Consider the following 23,778-nt stretch of genomic DNA (forward strand, 5'->3'; position numbering starts at 1 on the left):
ATGTTGCGTTTATCTTTTTGTTCAGTATAGAATTACTGTATACCATGGGTTCTCAAAGTGGGGAACTGCAGGGGGCCCGTAACCAGATTTTATACACATATACAGTACCAGTCAAAAGTTTGTAGACACCTCATTCAAGGATTTTTCTTTATAATTACTATTTTCTACATCGTAGAATAACAGTGAAGACATCAACTATGGAATCATGTACAGTAGTAGCCCCAAAAAAAGTGTTAAACAAGTATATTTTATATTTGAGGTTCTTCAAAGTAGCCACCGCTTTGACAGCTTTGCACACTATTTGCATTCTCTCAACCAGCTTCATGAGGAATGTTTTTCCAACAGTCTTGAAGGAGTTCCCATATATGCTGGGTTGCTTTTCCTTCACTCTGCAGTCCAACTCATCCCAAACCATCTCAATTGTGTTGATGTCAGGTGATTGTGGAGGCCAGGTCATCTGATGCTGCACTCCATCACTCTCCTTCTTTGTCAAATAGGCCTTACACAGCCTGTAGAATGCAGAATGCTGTGGTAGCTATGCTGGTTAATTTTGCCTTGAATTATAAATAAAACCGTGTTGTCAGCAAAGCACCATCACACCTCCTCCATGCTTCACGGAGGGAACCACACATGCAGAGATCATCCATTCAACATCTCTGTGTCCCACAAGAATTTTAACATTTGGACTCATCAGACCAAATGACAGATTTCCACCGGTCTAATGTTCATTGCTTGTGATTCTTGGCTCAAGCAAGTCTCTTCTTCCTATTGGTATCCTTTAGTAGTGGTTTCTTTGCAGCAATTCGACCATGAACGCCTGATTTCATGCAGTCTCCTTTGAACAGTTGATGTTGTATTTGCAGCCCAAATAAATGCTTCACAATTCAACTATCTGAGGTGCAGTTAACTCTAATGAATTTATCCTCTGCAGTAGAGTTAACTCTGGGTCTTCCTTTCCTGTGGCGGTCCTCATGAGCCAATTTAATCATAGCACTTGATAAAACTCAGTTTTTGAAATGTTCCGCATTGACTTACTTTCATGTCTTACAGTAATGGACTGTTGTTTCTCTTTGCTTATTTGAGCTGTTCTTGTACTTGGTCTTTTACCAAATATGGCTATCTTCTGTATACCACCCCTACCTTATCACAACACAACTGATAGGATCAAACACATTAAGAAGGAAGGAAATTCCACAAATTAATTTTTAACAAGGCACACCTGTTAATGGAAATCCATTCCAGCTGACGACCTCATGAAGCTGGTCGAGAAAATGGCTAGATTGTGCAAAGCTGTCAAGGCAAAGGGTGACTACTTTGAATAATCTCAAATATAAAATATATTTTGATTGAACATTTCTTGGTTACATGATTCCATGTGTGTTATTTTATAGTTTTTGTTGTCTTCACTATTATTTTACAATGTAGAAAATAGTAAAAATAAGAGAACCCTGGAATGAGTAAGTGTGTCCAAACTTTTGACTGGTAGTGTGTGGATATATATATATCCACACACACTGCATTTGAAAAGTATTCAAATCCCTTGACTTTTTCCACATTTTGTTACGTTACTGCCTTATTCTAAAATGTATTCAATTGTTTTTCCCTCAATCTACACACAATACCCCATAATGACAAAGCAAAAACAGGTTGACATTTGTGCAAATGTATTAAATGTAAAAAAAAAACTATCACATTTACAGAATTATTCTGACCCTCTACTCAATACTTTGTTGAATCACCTTTTGCAGCAATTAAATCCTTGAGTCGTCTTGGGTGTGACGCCACAAGCTTGGGACACCTGTATTTGGTGAGGGGTAGTGTTGCTGCACAGCTACTTTCAAGTCTCTCCAGAGAAGTTCGATCGGTTTCAAATCCAGGCTCAGCCTGGGCCACTCAAGGACATTCAGAAGCTTGTCCCAAAGCCACTCCTGTGTTGTCCTGGCTGTGTGCTTAGGGTCGTAGTCCTGTTGGAAGGTGAACCTTTGCCCCAGCCTGAGTGCTCTGGAGCTAGTTTTCATCAAGGATCAATGTACTTTGGTCCTGACTAGTCTCTTCAGTCCCTGCCGCTGAAAAACATCCCCACAGTATGATGCTCCCACCTCTGTGCTTCACCGTAAGAATGGTGCCAGGTTTCCTCCAAACGTGATGCTTGGCATTCAGGCCAAGAGGTTCCATCTTGGTTTCATCAGACCAGAGAATCTTGTTTCTCATGGTCTGAGTCCTTTAGGTGGATTTTGGCAAACTCCAAGCTGGCTGTCGTGAGGAGTGGCTTCCGTCTGGCCACTCTACCATAAAGGACAGATTGGTTTAGTGCTGCAGAAATGGTTGCCCTTCTGGAAGGTTCTCCCATCCCCACAGAGGATATCTGGAGCTCAGAGTGACCTTCGGGATCTTGGACACCTCCCTGACCAAGGCCCTTCTCCCCCGATTGCTCAGTTTGGCCTGGCTGCCAGCTCTAGGAAAATTCTTGGTGGTTCCAAACGTCTTCCATTTAAGAATTATGGAGGCCACTGTGTTCTTGGGGACCTTCAATTTTTTTGGTACCCTTCCCCAGATCTTTGCCTCGACACAATCCTGTCTCTGAGCTCTACAGACAATTCCTTCAACTTCATGGCTTGGTTTTTGCTCTAACATGCACTGTCAACTATGAGACCTTATATAAACAGGTGTGTGCCTTTCCAAATCATGTCCAATCAATTGAATTTACCACAGGTGGATGCCTTTCCAAATCATGTCCAATCAATTGAATTTACCTCAGGTGGACTCCAATCAAGTTGTAGAAACATCTGAAGGATGATCAATGGAAACAGGATGCACCTGTGCTCAATTTTGTGTCTCATAGCAAAGGGTCTGAATACTTACTTATGTTAATACATTCGCTAAAATTTCTTAACCTGTTTTATGGGGTATTGTGTGTAGATTTATAATTCAAATTTGTATTTAATACATTTTAGAATAAGGCTGTAACGTAACAAAATGTGGAAAAAGTAGTCTGAATACTTTACGAATGCACTGTACACACTACATATCTGAAAGTATGTGGACACCCCAAATTAGAGCCACACAGTTGCTGACAGGTGTTTTAAAATCGAGCACACAGCCATACAATCTCCATAGACAAACATTGGCAGTCAAATTGCCTGTACTGAAGTGCTCAATGACTTTTAATATGGCACTGTCGTAGGATGCCACCTTTCTAAAAAGTCATTTTGTAAAATGTCTGCATTGCTGGAGCTGCCCCGGTCAACTGTAAGTGGTAGGCCACACAAGCTCACAGAACGGGACCACCAAGTGCTGAAGCGTGTAACAATGGTCTGTTCTCGGTTGCAACACTCACTACCTGGGTTTGGCAGATGCCAGGAGAACACTACCTGCCGAATGCATAGTGCCAACTGTAAAGTTTGGTGGAAGAGCAATAATGGTCTGGGGCTGTTTTTCATGGTTCTGGCTAGACCCCTTATTTCCAGTAGAGTGAAATGCTTAATGCTACAGCATCAATGACATTCTAGACGAATCTGTTTGGGGAAGGCCCTTTCCTGTTTCTGCACGACAATGCCCCCGTGCACAAAGCAAGAGCCGTACAGAAATGGGTTGTCGAGATCAGTGTGGAAGAACTTGACTGACCTGCACAGAGCCCTGACCTCAACTCCATTGAACACCTTTGAGATTAATTGGAATGCTGACTGTGAGCCAGGCCTAATCGCCCAACATCAGTTCCCTACCTTACTACTGCAATGCTCTTGTGGCTGAATGGAAGCAAGTCTCCGCAGCAATGTTCCAACATTTAGTGGAAAGCCTTCCCAGAAGAGTGAAGGCTGTTGTAGCTTTAAAACTGCAACATTTTCTCTTTGCCTCATGGTAAAATGTGTAAAATTGCAGAATATTAGATTTAAAGCTGTGGCAAAATGTGTGGAATGGCAAGAAATTAGCCTAAACTGATCATTTTCTTGCCAATTGCAAGAGGCGGACCTTTTTTAAATGTTAGTTCCCCGGGCTGAGACGGTTCGTCCACTGCAGACGTCATTGAGCACGGTTACATGCACACAATAATCAGATTATTGTGAATAGTGAGGTTAATATAATAATTTGTTTATAACATTTACGTACTTTGCAAGAACGATTTTGCTGTTTACATGGACACATCTGGACTTTGGATAAATGCAGAAAATCGCCATTCACAAACGTTCTACCACACTGACCATGTTATTTTTGCAAAGACAATTTGATTCTGAGTACGGACATGTGTATGGTAAATTTGAATGTGAAAACTTTAAGATGCATACTTTCAGTTTTTCCGAACTCACTTCACACGTACATAAGAGGGAAGCTTACGCTACCCAGTACTTGCTCATGTCAGATCAAATACACCTCTGGAACGTCAATTAAGATTTTGAAATGTCCTAATTATTTGAAAGATTGCTCTGAAAACCAGGTGTTTTATTCTGCGTGTGCTGACTTCGATTATGACCTTACACAGATAAGCAGAGTAGTGTTTATTTACAAGACTAATGCCATACTCTGCCTTCTGTCATAAGCATTTTAATTTCAAATTATTAGTGTGCATGTAAACATACTCCAAGTAAAACTCATTTTAGGCCATTTTTATCGCACTCAAGTTGTTCTGATTTATGAGGTTGATTTAATTTGATCTCACAAAACGGGTCCCTGGACCCAAAAAGCTTGAGAATCCCTGCTCTATACAATAGGTTGTCTTTTTGGTAGAACATCCGAAAACTGCAGAAGCTTATAGTTGTTTTGAATTAAAGGAAAAAATATATTTTGGTATTTGTTTCATTAGTCCGTTAATACAGTCCCAAAATGTTTTCCATGTCAGCAGAAATATAGCCGGTATGATGCAAAGCGCAACATCATATGATGCAAAATGCAGCAGTATTTCTGTATTTTGAAAGTGACTTATTTTGAAAACTTCATTGCTGACATGCAAAACATTTTGGGACTATATTAACAATGGAATTTTCCTTTAATACATGTTTTCCTTTAACTGTTCAAATGTAAATGTAGTTGCTTTAATTTTGTCAGATGTTACATAGCTGTGTCTGGGAAGCAGTGTTGGGTACATGGGCAGGTTCTGTCTCACCTTTTGTTTGAAATGATCATTTAGCAAAGCACTCAGAAGACATTGTAACTGCCATTTCTATTTATTTATTTTACTCCTGCATGTCTGTTTCCATTTGTTACCTCCCTCCATACAACAGTGTACTGTAGCGACTCCGTTGAATGGGTATTGAAGATGTTGTATTCTCACAAACTAAAACATGATTTCACATGCAATTTTTTTTCTTGAGTTTCAGCTCCTTTCATATGGCATTTTGTTCAGCTCATTTCAGAGGAACAATTGTTATTTTTTTATATATACTTAGAGATACATTTATTATATCTTTTTATGTTTAAACTTGCATAGTTCCTGGTATGTTTGATTTTTTTATATATATATATATATTAGTGGGTAAATAATATTAGTGGGTAAATAATATTTCATGAAATAGGCTACTTTGCAATCTTATGCCTTGTTAACATCCTGGGTATTAAGCATGTGTCAATCCAATCTCTGAATGTGTTAATCCATTTTCCAAAACTGTATGGTAAATTTACAGCAACTTGTGAGTTTGAATGATGTGTGTAATGTTTGTTGCACAGTTACTTGTAAATTAAGGCACTATTTCCTGAGCTACCTGACACTCCTTGCAGATGAAAATTGTTTCAATGTATAACTAATTTATAGTCACACGCATACCAGTATAGGCCATAATATGAAAAATCGCTGTATTTCGTTTTTTGGATGTGTTGCACAATGTCATTTAGAAGGGTTAGGGGTTTTTCCCACCCATATTTACTTGTTTGCTAGAGAAGTATAACATAATTTGCTGTAACAGATTTTATGGAACAAAAGATGTCACTATACATTTATTTCTTAAAATATTATATTTTGTATATAATTTGACTGAAGAGATGCTGTATGCAATAAATGCTGCAGTGACATTCATGGACATAAGGTTTTAATAAAGGCTGGATGTCATGTTTTTTGTTGTTGTTGAATATCACATTAACATTACTCTTACTTATATGCTTGGAAATAACATTCATTATGTGAAATGTCTTTGTTTTTTTGGTTTCACCTTGAAGTTGTGCACAACTTTGAGATTATTTTCTTGTTTTAATATGAAACCAGATTTTATGCAAGTAATTAATGTTAAGGTTGTATAGATAATTCACAGGCTACCTATTTTCTTCCAATCTTTCACCAAAAGTATGTTATAAGGAATTGTTCACTGATTTGACGTTTGAGGTGTATTTTCATGAAAATCCTGACATTTATGAACCTTTAATTTAAAAGTGTAAGGGTCATATGTGATTGTTACAAATTGTTAACAAAAATATAAACGCCACATGTAAAATGTTGGTCCCATGTTTCATGAATTGAAACAAAAGATATGTTACATATACACAAAGATTGTTTCTTTCATTTTGTGCACACATTTGTTTATATCCCTGTTAGTGAGCATTTCTCCTTTTCCAAAATAATCCATCCACCTGACAGGTGTGGCATATCAAGAAGCTGATTAAACCGCATTACACAAATGCACTTTGTGCTGGGGACAATAAAAGGCCACTAAAATGTGCAGTTTAGTCACGCAACACAATGGCACAGATGTAAAGTTTTGAGGGTGCCTGAAATTGGCATGCTGAATGAAGGAATGTCCACCAGAGCTATTACCAGAGAATTTAATGTTCATTGCTCTACCATAAGCCCCTTTGAACATTTTAGAGAATTTGGCAGTATGTCCGACCGGCCTCACAACCATATGTATCCACGCTAACCCGGGACCTCCACATTCGGCTTCTTCACCTGTGGGATTGTCTGAGACCAGTTACCAGGACAGTTGATGAAATTGTGGGTTTGCACAACCAAAGAATTTCTGCACAAACTGTCGGAAACGGTCTCAGGAAAGCTCCTCTGGGTGCTCGTTGTCATCATCAGGGTCTTGACCTGACTGCAGTTTGGCGTCGTTTTTTAAACGTAACCTTTAACTAGGAAAGTCAGTTATAAACAAACTCTTATTTACAATGACGGCCTACCCCGTCCAAACCCTAACCGGGACGACGCTGGGCCATTTGTGCGCTGCCCTATAGGACTCCCAATTGTGGCCGGCTGTGATACAGCCTGGAATCGAACCAGGGTCTGTAGTGATGCCTCTAGCACTGAGATGCAGTGCCTTCAGTGGGCAAAGGCTCACCTTCAATGGCCACTGGCATGCTGGAGAAGTGTGCTCTTCACTGATGAATCCTGGTTTCAACTGTACCAGGCAGATGGCAGACAGCGTGTATGGTGTCGTGTGGGCGAGCGGTTTGCTGATGTCAACGTTGTGAACAGAGTGCCCCATGGTGGGGTTATGTTATGGGCAGGCATAAGTTAAGGATAATGAACACCATTGCATTTATTGACGACCCTTTGTAGTGCCTTTTATCCGCCGCCATCACCTCATGTTTCAGCGTAATAATGCACAGCCCCATGTCACAAGGATCTGTACACAGTTCCAGGAAGCTAAATATGTCCCAGTTATTTTATGGTCTGCATACTCACCGGACATGTCAGCCATTAAGCATGTTTGGGATGCTCTGGGTCGACGTGTACGACAGCGTGTTCCAGTTCCTGCCAATATCCAGCAACTTCGTACAGCCATTGAAGAGGAGTGGGACAACATTCCACAGGCCACAACCAACAGCCTGATCAACTCTATGTGAAGGAGATGTCTGTTGTACCTCATGAGGCAAATGGTGGTCACACGAGATACTGACTGGTTTTCTGATCCACACACCTACCTGTAGAAAAAAAACGGTGTCTGTTATCATCAAATCCATATCTGTATTCCCAGTCGTAAAATCCATCGATTAGGGCCTAATGAAATTTGTTTAAATTAACTTTTTTTTCATGTATTGGAAGTTTTTCTTCAGTGTTTCTCAAAATAGAGGGAGACATCTTCCCCAATTAAATTTCCTTAGGTTTTTCTCTAGGGTCAGCAGTTGTCCAGGTTGTGACACTTGACATCACAGGTTGAGACATCTCTAACATTAAATCATTGTCCCTGTCCATTTTGTTTCTATGTTACAACCTGTGTTTACACTTTGCTACTTACAACCATGTCATCCTTAGGATATCTACTTCGTGCATGACACAAGTATTTTTTTCCAACAATTTTTTACAGACAGATTATTTAACTTTGTGGATTTGTGGATTTCACCCACAAATCCAGTGGGTCAGAAGTTTACACACACTAAGTTGACTGTGCCTTTAAACAGCTTGGAAAATTCCAGAAAATTATGTCTTTGGCTTTAGAAGCTTCTGATAGGCTAATTGACATCATTTGAGTTAATTGGAGGTGAGCCTGTGGATGTATTTCAAGGTCTACCTTCAAACTCAGTGCCTCTTTGCTTGATGTCATGGGAAAATCAAAACAAATCAACCAAGTCTGGTTCATCCTTGGGAGCAAGTTCCAAACGCCTGAAGGTACCTCGTTCATCTGTACAAACAATAGTACGCAAGTATAAACACCATGGGACCACGCACTTTGGTGTGAAAAGTGCAAATCAATCCCAGAACAACAGCAAAGGATCTTGTAAAGATGCTGGATGAAACTGGTACAAAAGTATCTATATCCACAGAAAAATGAGTCCTATATTGACATAACCTGAAAGGACTCTCAGCAAGGAAGAAGCCTCATCTCCAAAACCGCCATAAAAAAGCCAGACTACGGTTTGCAACTGCACATGGGGACAAAGATCGTACTATTTGGAAATGTCCTCTGGTCAGATAAAACAAAAATAGAACTGTTTGGCCATAATGCCAGGGCGGCAGGTAGCCTAGTGGTTAGAGCATTGGACTTGTAACCGGAAGGTTAAAAATATATCGTTCTGCTCCTGAACAAGGCAGTTAACCCACTGTTCCTTTGCCGTCATTGAAAATAAGAATTTGTTCTTAACTGACTTGCCTAGTTAAATAAAGGTAAAAAAGATAATGACCATCGTTATGTTTGGAGGACAGGCGTGAAGGATGGGGTTGGCAGCATCATGTTGTGGGGGTGCTTTGCTGCAGGAGGGACTGGTGCACTTCACAAAATAGATGGCATCATGAGAGAGGAAAATATGTGGATATATTGAAGCAACATCTCAAGACATCAGTCAGGAAGTTAAAGCTCGGTTGCAACTTGGTCTTCCAAATGGACAATGACCCCAAGCATACTTCCAAAGTTATGACAAAATGGCTTAAGGACAACAAAGTCAATGTATTGGAGTGGTCATCACAAAGCCCTGACCTCAATTCTATAGAACATTGTGCTTGTGGAAGGCTACCCGAAACATTTGACCCAAGTTAAACAATTTAAAGGCAATGCTACCAAATACTAATTGAGTGTATGTAAACTTCTGACCCACTGGGAATGTGATGAAAGAAATAAAATGTGAAATAAATCAATCATTCTCTCTACTATTATTCTGACATTTCACATTCTTAAAATAAAGTGGTGATCCTAACTGACCTAAGACAGGGAGTTTTTACTAGGATTAAATGTCAGCAATGTATTTGGCTAATTTGTATGTAAACTTCCGACTTCAACTGCTTCACCCAATGTGGGATGGATCTGCTATTTTCTATACTTATAGAACCGGAATCCCCAGCAGAAGCTAGCCAGCTAATTAGCTAGTCGTCAGTTAGCCACTGCTAGCGGTCATCAGCTAGCCTTAGCCCGGTCAACTCCTGCCAGTCTGCACAGTGCGATTCAACCCAGAGTATACGGACTGCTTTTTCTTCACATCTCCGGACTCCTACTGCAAGCTCTGAACCTTTTCACCTGGATCATCGCAGCTTGCTAGCTGCTATCCGAGTGGCTACTCCTTGCTAACATCTCTGTCCTGAAACAAGCACCAGTTCGCCTGAAACTAGCCTCATGCTAGGTTTATCTCCCGGCTCGCTGAAGAGGTCCATCAGACAATTTCTATGCCTTGTCCATTGCTGTTTTGGTTAGTGATTGTCATATTTCACTGTAGAGCCTCCAGCCGTGCTCAATATGCCTTAGCTAGCCCTTTTGTTCCACCTCCAACACATGCGGTGACCTCACCTGGTTTAAATGGTGTCTCTAGAGACATAACCTCTCTCATTGTCACTCAATGCCTAGGTTTACCGCCACTGTTTTCACATCCTACCATACCCTTGCCTGTACATTATGCCTTGAATCTGTTCTTCTGCTCCTTTTACTCTCTGTTCTGTGAACACACTAGACGGCCAGTTCTTATAGCATTTAGCCGTAAGCTTATCCTACACCTCTGGTGTTGTAGAGATGAATCCAGGCCCTGCAGTACCGAGCTCCACTCCCATTCCGCAGGAGCACTCATTTGTTGACTTCTGTAACCGTAAAAGCCTTGGTGTCATGAAGCCTCCTCCCTAAGTTTGTTTTATTCACTGCTTTAGCACACTCTGCCAACCCGGATGTCCTAGCCATGTCTAACTCCTGGCTTAGGAAGGCCACCAAACATTTGGAAATTTCCATCCCTAACTATAACATTTTCAGACAAGATAGAACTGCCAAAGGGGGCGGAGTTGCAATCTACTGCAGAGATAGCCTGCAGAGTTCTGTCATACTATCCAGGTCTGTGCGCAAACAATTCGAGCTTCTACTTTTAAAAATCCACCTTTCCAAAAACAAGTCTCTCACCATTGCCGCTTGTTATAGACAACTTTCAGCACCCAGTTGTGCCCTGGACACCATTTGTGAATTGATTGCCCCCCATCTATCTTCAGAGCTCGTACTGTTAGGTGACCTAAACTGGGACATGCTTAACACCCCGGCCGTCCTACAATCTAAGCTAGATGCCCTCAATCTCACACAAATTATTAATGAACCTACCAGGTACAACCCCAAATCTGTAAACACGGGTACTCTCATAAATATCATCCTGACCAACCTGCCCTCTAAATACACCTCTGCTGTCTTCAACCAGGATCTCAGCGATCACTGTCTCGTTGCCTGCGTCCGTAATGGGTTCGCGGTCAAACGACTACCCCTCATCACCGTCAAACGCTCCCTAAAACACTTCAGCGAGCAGGCCTTTCTAACCAACCTGGCCCGGGTATCCTGGAAGGATATTGTCCTCATTCTGTCAGTAGAGGATGCCTGGTTATTCTTTAAAAGTACTTTCCTCACCATCTTAAATAAGCATGCCCCATTCAAAAAATGTAGAACCAGGAACAGATATAGCCCTTGGTTCACTCCAGACCTGACTGTCCTTGACCAAAACAAAAACATCCTGCATTAGCATAGAATATCCCCCGCGATATGCAACTTTTCAGTGAAGTTAGGAACCAACATACACAGGCAGTTAGGAAAGAAAAAGCTAGCTTTTTCAAGCAGAAATTTGGAGAATAAGAGCACCTCCTCCCAGCTGCCCACTGCACTGAGGCTAGGAAACATTGTCACCACCGATAAATCCACGATATTTGAGAATTTCAATAAGCCTTTTTCTACGGCTGGCCATGCTTTCCACCTGGCTACCCCTACCCCGGTCAACAGCCCTGTACCCCACACAGCAACTTGCCCAAGCCTCTCCCGTTTCTCCTTCACCCAAATCCAGACAGCTGATGTTCTGAAAGAGTTGCAAAATCTGGACCCCTACAAATCAGCTGGCCTAGACAATCGGGACCCCCTCTTTCTAAAATGATTGTCCACAATTGTTGAAACCCCTAGTACTAGCCTGTTCAGCCTCTCTTTCGTATTGTCTTAGAACCTCAAAGATTAGAACGCTGCCGCGGACATCCGGACCCAAACTGTCACAGATCTATATCTATCCTACCCTGTCTTTCTTAGGTCTTCAAAAGCCAACTTAACAAACAGATCACTGACCATTTTGAGTCCCACCAAACCTTCTCCGCTATGCAATCTGGTTTCCGAGCTGGTCATGGGTGCACCTCAGCCACGCTCAAGGTCCTAAACGATATCATAACCGCCATCGATAAAAGACAATACTGTGCAGCCGTATTCAGCGACCTGGCCAAGCCTTTCGACTCTGTCAATCACCGCATTCTTATCGGCAGACTCAACAGCCTTGGTTTCTCAAATGATTGCCTCGCCTGGTTCACCAACTATTTCTCAGACAGAGTTCAGTGTGTCAAATCTGAGAACCTGTTGTCCGGACCTCTGGCAGTCTCTATGGTTGTGCCACAGGGTTCAATTCTCAGACCGACTCTTTTCTCTGTATACATCAATGATGTCGCTCTTGCTGCTGGTGATTCTCTGATACACCTCTACGCAGATGACACCATTCTGTATTCTTCTGGTCCTTCTTTGGACACTGTGTTAACTAACCTCCAGACGAGCTTCAATGCCAAACAACTCTCCTTCTGTGGCCTTCAACTGCTCTTAAATGCAAGTAAAACTAAATGCATGCTCTTCAACCGATCGCTGCCAGCCCGTCCGGCATCACTACTCTGGACGGTTCTGACTTAGAATATGTGGACAACTACAAATACCTAGGTGTTTGGTTAGACTGTTGACTCTCCTTCCAGACTCACATTAAGCATCTCCAATCTAAAATTAAATCTAGAATCGGCTTCCTATTTCGCAACAAATTATCCTTCACTCATGCTGCCAAACATACCCTCGGAATACTGACTATCCTACCGATCCTTGACTTCGGCAATGTCATTTACAAAATAGCCTCCAACACTCTACTCAGCAAATTGGATGCAGTCTATCACAGTGCCATCCATTTTGTCACCAAAGCCCTGTATACAACCCACCACTGCGACCTGAATGCTCTCGTTGGTTGGCCCTCGCTTCATATTTGTCACCAAACCCACTGGCTCCAGGTCATCTATAAGTCTTTGCTAGGTAAATCCCAGCCTTATTTTAGCTCACTGGTCACCATAGCAGCACCCACCCATAGCACGCACTCCAGCAGGTATATTTCACTGGTCACCCCAAAGCCAATTCCTCTTTAGTCGCCTTTCCTTCCAGTTCTCTGCTGCCAATGACTGGAACAAATTGCCAAATTCACTGAAGCTGGAGACTCATATCTCCCTCACTGACTTTAAGCATCAGCTGTCAGAGCAGCTCACAGATCATTGCACCTGTACATAGCCCATCTGTTAATAGCCCATCCAACTACCTCATCTCCATATTGTTTTGTTTTTTTGCTCCCTTGCACCCCAGTATCTCTACTTGCTCATTCATCTTCTGCACATCTATCACTCCAGTGTTTAATTGCTAAATTGTAATTACTTCACCACTGTGGCCTATTTATTGCCTTACCTCCCTAATCTTACCTTAATTGCACACACTGTATATAGATTTGTTCAATTGCGTTATTGACTACATTTGTTAATTCCATGTGTAACTCTGTGTTGTTGAATGTGTTGAACTGCTTTGCTTTATCTTGGTCAGGTTGCAGTTGTAAATGAGAACTTGTTCTCAACTGGCTTACCTGGTTAAATAAAGGTGAAATAAAATAAAAATAGTCTAAATTCATTCCTACTTAGATTTGTGTGTATTGGGTATATGTTGTGTAATTTGTTAGATATTACTGAAGCACAAGCATTTCGCTACACCCGCAATAACATCTGCTAATCACGTGTGTGTGTGACCAATTCAAATTTAATTTGATTTGTCATTGTGCACATGTTGATTTTGTCTATCCCTACCAGATTTTGTCAATCACCCACTTGGGTATATGCTCGTAAAAACCAACGGGTAGAGGTGAGCCTTGCAGCAAGTCAAGTGTCTAAAATAGAACCAAGTTCTATTTTAGTCCCTGGCTAAGCAGATGCCCGTGAGCAGTTTGGATGAAATTATTGAATAACATGTATGTGTACATTTATTTTGCAACGCTCGCCAACGCAACATGACTGTTTTGGTCAGCATGTAACTTGATTCTATTTTAGACGCTTGACGTGCTGCAAGTCCCACCTCTCCCATGTACTAGTTGTTTTTTTACCAAATATTGTGTTTGTGTCTATGTTTGTGTTGCTTCACAGTCCCCGCTCTTCAATAAGGTATATTTTTTATCTGTTTTTTAAATCAAATTTTTCTACTTGCATGAGTTACTTGATGTGGAATAGAGTTCCATGTTTTCATGGATCTACAGTGCCTTGCGAAAGTATTCGGCCCCCTTGAACTTTGCGACCTTTTGCCACATTTCAGGCTTCAAACATAAAGATATAAAACTGTATTTTTTTGTGAAGAATCAACAACAAGTGGGACACAATCATGAAGTGGAACGACATTTATTGGATATTTCAAACTTTTTTAACAAATCAAAAACTGAAAAATTGGGCGTGCAAAATTATTCAGCCCCTTTACTTTCAGTGCAGCAAACTCTCTCCAGAAGTTCAGTGAGGATCTCTGAATGATCCAATGTTGACCTAAATGACTAATGATGATAAATACAATCCACCTGTGTGTAATCAAGTCTCCGTATAAATGCACCTGCACTGTGATAGTCTCAGAGGTCCGTTAAAAGCGCAGAGAGCATCATGAAGAACATGGAACACACCAGGCAGGTCCGAGATACTGTTGTGAAGAAGTTTAAAGCCGGATTTGGATACAAAAAGATTTCCCAAGCTTTAAACATCCCAAGGAGCACTGTGCAAGCGATAATATTGAAATGGAAGGAGTATCAGACTACTGCAAATCTACCAAGACCTGGCCGTCCCTCTAAACTTTCAGCTCATACAAGGAGAAGACTGATCAGAGATGCAGCCAAGAGGCCCATGATCACTCTGGATGAACTGCAGAGATCTACAGCTGAGGTGGGAGACTCTGTCCATAGGACAACAATCAGTCGTATATTGCACAAATCTGGCCTTTATGGAAGAGTGGCAAGAAGAAAGCCATTTCTTAAAGATATCCATAAAAAGTGTTGTTTAAAGTTTGCCACAAACCACCTGGGAGACACACCAAACATGTGGAAGAAGGTGCTCTGGTCAGATTAAACCAAAATTGAACTTTTTGGCAACAATGCAAAACGTTATGTTTGGCGTAAAAGCAACACAGCTCATCACCCTGAACACACCATCCCCACTGTCAAACTTGGTGGTGGCAGCATCATGGTTTGGGCCTGCTTTTCTTCAGCAGGGACAGGGAAGATGGTTAAAATTGATGGGAAGAAGGATGGAGCCAAATACAGGACCATTCTGGAAGAAAACCTGATGGAGTCTGCAAAAGACCTGAGACTGGGACGGAGATTTGTCTTCCAACAAGACAATGATCCAAAACATAAAGCAAAATCTACAATGGAATGGTTCAAAAATAAACATATCCAGGTGTTAGAATGGCCAAGTCAAAGTCCAGACCTGAATCCAATCGAGAATCTGTGGAAAGAACTGAAAACTGCTGTTCACAAATGCTCTCCATCCAACCTCACTGAGCTTGAGCTGTTTTGCAAGGAGGAATGGGAAAAAAATTCAGTCTCTCGATGTGCAAAACTGATAGAGACATACCCCAAGCGACTTACAGCTGTAATCGCAGCAAAAGGTGGCGCTACAAAGTATTAACTTAAGGGGGCTGAATAATTTTGCACGCACAATTTTTCAGTTTTTGATTTGTTAAAAAAGTTTAAAATATCCAATAAATGTCGTTCCACTTCATGATTGTGTCCCACTTGTTGTTGATTCTTCACAAAAAAATACAGTTTTATATCTTTATGTTTGAAGCCTGAAATGTGGCAAAAGGTCGCAAAGTTCAAGTGGGCCGAATACTTTCGCAAGGCACTGTATGTAGTACTGTGCACCTCCCATAGTCTGTTTGGGGTATGCATGGGTGTCCAAGCTGTGTGTCGGTAGTTCAAACAGAGAGCTCGTGCATTCAACATGTCAATACCTCTCACAAATACAAGTAGTGATGATGTAAATCTCTCCTCCACTTTAAACCAGGAGGGATTGACATGCATATTATTAATGTAAGCTCTCTGTGTACATCCAAGGGCTAGCCGTGCTACCCTGTTCTGAGCCAATTGCAATTTTCCTAAGTCCCTCTTTGTGGCACCTGACCACACGACTGAACAGTAGTCCAGGTGTGACAAAACTAGGACCTGTAGGACCTGCCTTGTTGATAGTGCTGTTAAGAAGGTAGAGAAGCACTTTATTATGGACAGAATTCCCCCCATCCTAGCTACTGTTGTATCTATATGTTTTGACCATGACCGTTTACAATCCAGAGTTAGTCTCCTCAACTTGCTCAATTGCCAAATTATTCATTACAAGATTTAGTTGAGGTTTAGTGAATGATTTGTCCCAAATACAATGCTTTTAGTTTTTTAAATATTTAGGACTATCTTAATCCTTGCCACCCATTCTGAAACTAACTGCAGCTCTGTGTTAAGTGTTGCAGTCATTTCAGTCGTTGTGGTAGCTGACCTGTATAGTGTTGAGTCATCCGCATACATAGACACACAGACTTTACTCAAAGCCAGTGGCATGTCATTAGTAAAGATTGAAAAAAGTAAGGGGTCTAGACAGCTGCCCTGGGGAATTCCTGATTCTGCCTGGATTTTGTTGTAAAGGCTTCCATTAAAGAAAACCCTCTGTGTTCTGTCAGACAGGTAACTCTTTATCCACAATATAGCAAGGGGTGTAAAGCCATAAGACATACGTTTTTCCAGCAACAGACTATGACCGATAATGTCAAAAGACGCACTGAAACAGCCCCCACAATCTTTTTATCATTAATTTCTCTCAACCAATCATCAGTTATTTGTGTGCTGTGCTTGTTGACTGTCCTTCCATATAAGCATGCTGAAACTCTGTAGTCAATTTCTTTGCTGTAAAAAAGCATTGTATCTGGTCAAACACCATTTTTTTTTAAAGTTTACAAAGGGTTGGTAAAAGGCTGATTGGTGGCTATTTGAGCCAGTAAAGGGGGCTTTACTATCCTTAGGTAGGGGAATAACTTTTGCTTCCTTTTGCACACACTTTCTAGTAGGCGTGAAATACAATATTATTTGTCACCCCCCCCCCCTAAAAAACCTAAGAGATAAGAATAACAAATAATTAAAGAGCAGCAGTAAATAAGAATGACGGGGCTATATACAAGGGGTACTGGTGTTGAGGTAATATGTACATGTTAGTAGAGTTATTAAAGTGACTATGCATAGATAATAACAGAGAGTAGCAGCAGCGTAGAAGGGGGGGGAATACAAATAGTCCGGGTTGCCATTTGATTAGCTGTCCAGGAGTCTTATGGCTTGGGGGTAGAAGCTTTTTAGAAGCCTCGTGGACCTAGACTTGGCGCTACGGTACCGCTTGCCATGCGGTAGCAGAGAGAACAGTCTATAACTAGGGTGGCTGGAGTCCTTGACAATTTTTAGGGCCTTCCTCTAAACATGAGATCCTCTCTAAAATGAAGATATGTCAAATAGGAGTGGCAATATCGTCCACTATTATCCTCAGTTATTTTCCATCCAAGTTGTCAGACCCCAGAGGCTTGTCATTGTTGATAGACAATAATTTTTTCGTATCTTCCACACTTACATTACGGAATTCAAAATTACAATACTTGTCTTTCATCATTTGGTCAGATATGCTTGGATGTGTAATGTCAGTGTTTGTTGCTGGTATGTCATGCCTAAATTTGTTAATCTTGCCAATGAGAAAATCATTAAAGTAGTGGGTTTTGTGATGAATGAGCCATCTGATTCAATTAAAAAATTGAGCATTGTTTGCTTTTCCCCCCCACATTTTAAGTTTTTAGTCATTTTCTTAATGGGTACATGCTTGTTAGTAACTGGGAGGAAGCAATTACATATGTGTCAAGTGCAGCGTCTGTTTGCTTCTCATTACACACCACGGACCAACAAATATTCTTTACATCAACATAGGAATCGCTATGAAACTTATTGTATGACCTCTTATACACTATTAGGTCCAGCCTTTGGTTTTCATACTTATGGCTACTATATTGTGATCACTGCATCCAATGGATTTGGATACTGCTTTCAAACATTTCTGCAGCATTAAAGATGTGATCAATACATGTTGCTGTTTGTAGCTACCCTGGTAGTTTGAAGCTTTCTCTTGAGTGGGCAGCCTGATGAAAGCCAGTCAATATTTAAATCACCCAGAAATACTAATAATATACCTCTATTGATATCACATCCACTATCAAACATGTTAGCCAGATACTGACTGTTAGCACTCGTGGTCTATAGTTCCCACCATAATGGACTTTAGGTGAGGCAGATGAATCTGTAACAATATTACTTCAACAGTATTTAACATGAGATATTCTCTAATCTTTACAGGAATGTGGTTCTGAATATGAACAGCAACACCTCCACCATTGGCATTTCTGTATATCTTATAACCATGTATTGCTATCACTGTACCATCAAAGGTATTATCTAAGTGAGTTTCAGAGATTGTCAGAATATGAATGTCATCTGTTACTAGCAAATTATTGATTTCATGAACCTTGTTTTTTAAGCTACATATGTTAACGTTGTAACGGTTCTCTTGCGGTGAAGGAGAGGACCAAAATGCAGCGTGGTTACTATTCATGGTTCTTTAACAAACTAACAAAACAAGAACCGTGAAAACCCAAAACAGCCCTATCTGGTGCAAACACAGAGACAGGAACAATTACCCACAAAACCCAACACCAAACAGGCTACCTAAATATGGTTCCCAATCAGAGACAATGACTAACACCAGCCTCTGATTGAGAACCATATCAGGCCAAACACAGAAACAGACAAACTAGACACACAACATAGAATGCCCACTCAGATCACACCCTGACCAAACAAAACATAGAAACATACAAAGCAAACTATGGTCAGGGTGTGACAAACGTGGGCTATTTTTAACACTTTTCTGGGGATGTTGATTGTTTTTCTTGCTTCACTGGGAAGCTAAGCAAAGGTAGACATGCTTGGGTTATTTATGTTAGTGTAGGGTGAGCTGCACACAGTGGACTTCCTGCTAGGGCACACCATCTTAGTGCTAACAGTAAAACTCTGGTTCATAGGCATATGATTACTGCACACAATAGCTGTAGGATCAGCAGAGTCATCCAGGGCAGTAAGAGGGACATCAATTAGGTTACCTACATTGTGTCTTCTGTCGTGAAGTGACTATCATTAATGTGATGACTGCTATTACCTATGTTTATTACTCAATTAAATTATTAATGTAACAATTAACTCATTAGGAATTTGGGGCTCCACGGGAACAGTTGTTTACTAAATATCTCTTGCATCAATAACAGTCAATTATTAATTATTACCTCATCAGTCTCGTTCTGAATGTTGCATAATCCTTGGATATCTGCACAAACCCTAACCTAAGTGATTAATTAGCAATACACAAATTGGCTTAATTGTTTCTTTACTAACTAACTAAATCATCACATAGAATACGTAAACACATACAGCATAGGTTATTGATTACATACAATGAAAACAGGTCCCTAGTGGACTAACAAAAGCATGACCATTTGGTTACACAATGGAAACGGGAGTGGTATGTAAAGAGAGGGAGAGACAGTCAAATTCTCGTACATACATTTGGAAGCTACGCTCATGGGAATATGAATACTTTGCACATAAACGACCGCTCTTTTGGAAAAGAAATGGAACATATTTACGCATCTTTGTCGTCTCCCTGTTGAACTCGACACCCCCAGGGGTATGCAGAATACCGTTGGGGGTACGCCAAATAAAAATGTGATTCACATTTTATATATATTATATTATTATTATATTATATATTATATATATTTATAAACGTCATTAGATTGCGCTGGAGAGAACCTGTCAGGCTCAGAGGTTTGTATTTCCATGCAGAAGATGGTAATTATTTAATGCAGTATAGCACTTTCTGATTAAGGGGCCTGTTTATGGCTGTTTTAACTTTAATTGTCTATATCGAACATGTATGTTATTGTGTGTCACTCACTGTCAATACACTGTTGTTGCCAGATGGAAAGTACTGCTCCCTGAGTTTTGTGGCCCATGTACTGGGGAAGCCGTGTGTTCAGGGACACAGTGGTAAGTAAGGCTGCATTCAATATGTGTTCCTCCTTCATTTATGATTTTCAACTGAAACACTTTTCCGTTCATCAGAAGAGTTAGATAATTGTGTGTCTCTTTCTGCAGGGTTGGTGACAGAGGTGCTGGCCCCTGGCTTCTCCACCTGCACCCGCTCAGACATGGTGTGGCAGAGGGTGTGCTGAAAGCTATTGGAAAATGTCCCGGAGTGCTGGCTGGAGAATGTGCTCACTGTGCTAGTGCAGGCTGTCAACAGGGAAGGAGAGATGGCTAGAGGTTCTTTTTTTACATTTTATTTCACCTTTATTTAACCAGGTAGGCCAGTTGAGAACAAGTTCTCATTTACAACTGCGACCCAGCCAAGATAAAGCAAAGCAGTGCGACAAAGAAAGCAACACAGAGTTACAGATGGGATAAACAAACGTACAGTCAATAACACAATAGAAAATCTGTATACAGTTTGTGCAAACTAAGTAAGGAGGTAAGGCAATAAATAGACAATAGTGGCGAAGTGATTACAATTTAGCAATTAACACTGGAGTGATAGTAGAAATACTGGTGTGCAGAAGAGCAGAAAAAACAAATATGGAGATAAGGTAGGTAGGTAGGTTGGATGGGCTATTTACAGATGGGCTGTGTACAGCTGCAGCGATCTGTAAGCTGCTCTGACAGCCGATGCTTGAAGTTAGTGAGGGAGATATACTGTAAGTCTCCAACTTCAGTGATTTTTGCAATTCGTTCCAGTCATTGGCAGCAGAGAGCAGGAAGGAAAGGTGGCCAAAGTAGGTGTTGGCCTTGGGGATGAACAGTGAAATATACCTGCTGGAGCAGTGCTACGGGTGGGTGTTGCTGTGGTGACCAGTGAGCTGAGATAAGGCAGAGCTTTACCTAGCAAAGACTTATAGATGACCTGGAACCTGTAGGTTTGGCGGCGAATATGTAGCGAGGACCAGCCAACGAGAGCATACAGGTCGCAATGGTGGGTAGTATATGGGGCTTTGGTGACAAAACAGATGGCATTGTGATAGACTGCATCCAATTTGCTGAGTAGAGTGTTGGAGGCTATTTTGTAAATGACATCGCCGAGGTCAAGGATCGGTAGGACAGTCAGTTTTACGAGGGTGTGTTTAGCAGCATGCGTGAAGGAGACTTTGTTGCAAAATAGGAAGTCAATTCTAGATGTAATTTTTGGATTGGAGATGCTTAATTTCAGTCTGGAAGGAGAGTTTACAGTCTAGCCAGACACCTACGTATTATAGTTGTCGACATATTCTAATTCAGAACCGTCCAGAGTTAGTGATGCTAGGCGGGTGGGTGCGGGCAGCGATCGGTTGAAGAGCCTCCATTTAGTTTTACTAGCGTTTAAGAGCAGTTTAAAAGGTGTCAAACTGTCTGCATCTTTGTTTCATATCTTTCCCTCGTAATGTACGTGTTAATTTTCCTTTAGGCCTGACAGAGGTCCAGGATCATGGGGAACCTGGTGTTGAAGGAGAAAAACGCCCAGTTTGTCATCACCCTTAAACTGCTGCTGCTCCAATACAAGTATGAGATGAACTGTGAACTGATGGTGAACTGATGTTGAACTGGGGAGTCAGTCATTCAATATGTGCTCTGCGTCTATTCAATCTAACATTGTTGGAATTGAAAAAGCCTCTGTCATAGCTCTGTTACATACAGTTGAAGTCGGATGTTTAAATACACAATTCCCGAGTTTAAATACAGCTAAATACATTTAAACTCAGTTCTTCACAATTCCTGAGATTTAATCCCAGTAAAAACTCCCTGTTTTAGGTCAGTTAGGATCACCACTTTATTTTAAGAATGTCAAATGTCAGAATAATAGTAGAGAGAATGATTTATTTCAGCTTTTATTTCTTTCATTATATTCCCAGTGTTTACATACACTCAATTAGTATTTGGTAGCATTGCCTTTCAATTGTTTAACTTGGGTCAAACATTTTCGGTAGCCTTCCACAAGCTTCCCACAATAAGTTGGGTGAATTTTGGCCCATTCCTCCTGACAGAGCTGGTGTAACTGACTCAGGTTTGTAGGCCTCCTTGCTCGCATATGCTTTTTCAGTTCTGCCCACAAATGTTTAATAGAATTGAGGTCAGGGCTTTGTGATGGCCACTCCAATAACTTGACTTTGTTGTCCTTAAGCCATTTTGTCATAACTTTGGAAGTATGCTTGGGGTCATTGTCCATTTGGAAGACCCATTTGCGACCAAGCTTGAACTTTTTGACTGATGTCTTGGGATGTTGCTTCAATATATCCACATATTTTCCCCCTCTCATGATGCCATCTATTTTGTGAAGTGCACCAGTCCCTCCTGCAGCAAAGCACCCCCACAACATGATGCTGCCAACCTCGTGCTTCATGGTTGGGATGGTGTTCTTCGGCTTGCAAGCATTTTTCCTCCAAACATAACGATGGTCATAATGGGCAAACAGTTCTCTTTTTGTTTCATCAGACCAGAGGACATTTCTCCAAAAAGTACAATCTTTGTCCCCATGTGTTGTTGCAAACCGTAGTCTGTTTTTTTATGGCGAATTTGGAGCAGTGGCTTCTTCCTTGCTGAGCGACCATTCAGGTTATGTCGATATGGGACTCGTTTTACTGTGGATGTAGATACTTTTGTACCTGTTTCCTCCAGCATCTTCACAAGGTACTGCTGTTGCTGTTGTTCTGGGATTGATTTATACTTTTTGCACCAAAGTACGTTCATCTCTAGGAGACAGAACTCATCTTCTTCCTGAGCGGTATGACGGCTGCGTTGTCCCATGGTGTTTATACTTGCGTACTATTGTTTGTACAGATGAACATAGTTTTCACCTACCTCACTAACGATGCCTTTGGCCTATTCCCTGCCTGTACTTTTGCCTATCGGATTGCCTGTTATCAACCTACTGCCTGACCTCCCTTACAACGTTACTAGCCTTTTTCTTGCATGTATTGTTGCCTTTTTGGACCCCCTGTGTTTGAACTTCTTCCTGCCCCTGGACCCAGCTACCTGCCTCCTCCTGTGGTCCTTTACAAATAAACACCTGCTGCGCCCTGCTCTCTGTCTCCCATCGTGCTCATTACAGTTGTACTAAGCAGCCAAACAACAAGAGCATGTAGGCCCACTACAGTATCAGCATGTCTTGACTTCCTTATCTAAATAGTGCAGATAAAACAGCAAAAACTGTTCTCCTCGACAAGTGTCTAGCTAGTAACAAACACATTTGAGAATTATAGACAGGCCTTTAGACTGGTTGATGACCGTTACCAGGTTTCCAATCCAATGTTTTTATGAGTATAAAGTACATGTCACCGAAAAATGTACAGGCCTGATGGAAACAGAAACGTTTGTCCTGCAATATGTGATACCTTTGATATTACTGAAACCGACACCTTTATATCAATCACTATTGTGACAATTTTTCAAGAAAATGTGAGAATAAAATCAAAATAAGGGGGAAAAATTGATACAGTTACATGTTTGGAACATCAAATCGCAATACAATCGCAGTATCGAATCGCAATATATATAGAATCGTGAGAATAGCAGTACATATTGTATGATCCCAATTTCCATCCCTAATACTGAGATCCCATAGAATTAAACAGTTCCTCCATTAGTCAGAATATTCTGTTACTGTACATTTTTAAACTGCAGCTATCAAAATGGATTAGTAATATATAATGTATAATCAAAATTAGATAGTAATGTGTAAAGCAGGGTTGG

Source organism: Oncorhynchus tshawytscha, linkage group LG18, assembly GCF_018296145.1.
Source record: "Oncorhynchus tshawytscha isolate Ot180627B linkage group LG18, Otsh_v2.0, whole genome shotgun sequence".
In the NCBI taxonomy this organism is placed as follows: domain Eukaryota; kingdom Metazoa; phylum Chordata; class Actinopteri; order Salmoniformes; family Salmonidae; genus Oncorhynchus; species Oncorhynchus tshawytscha.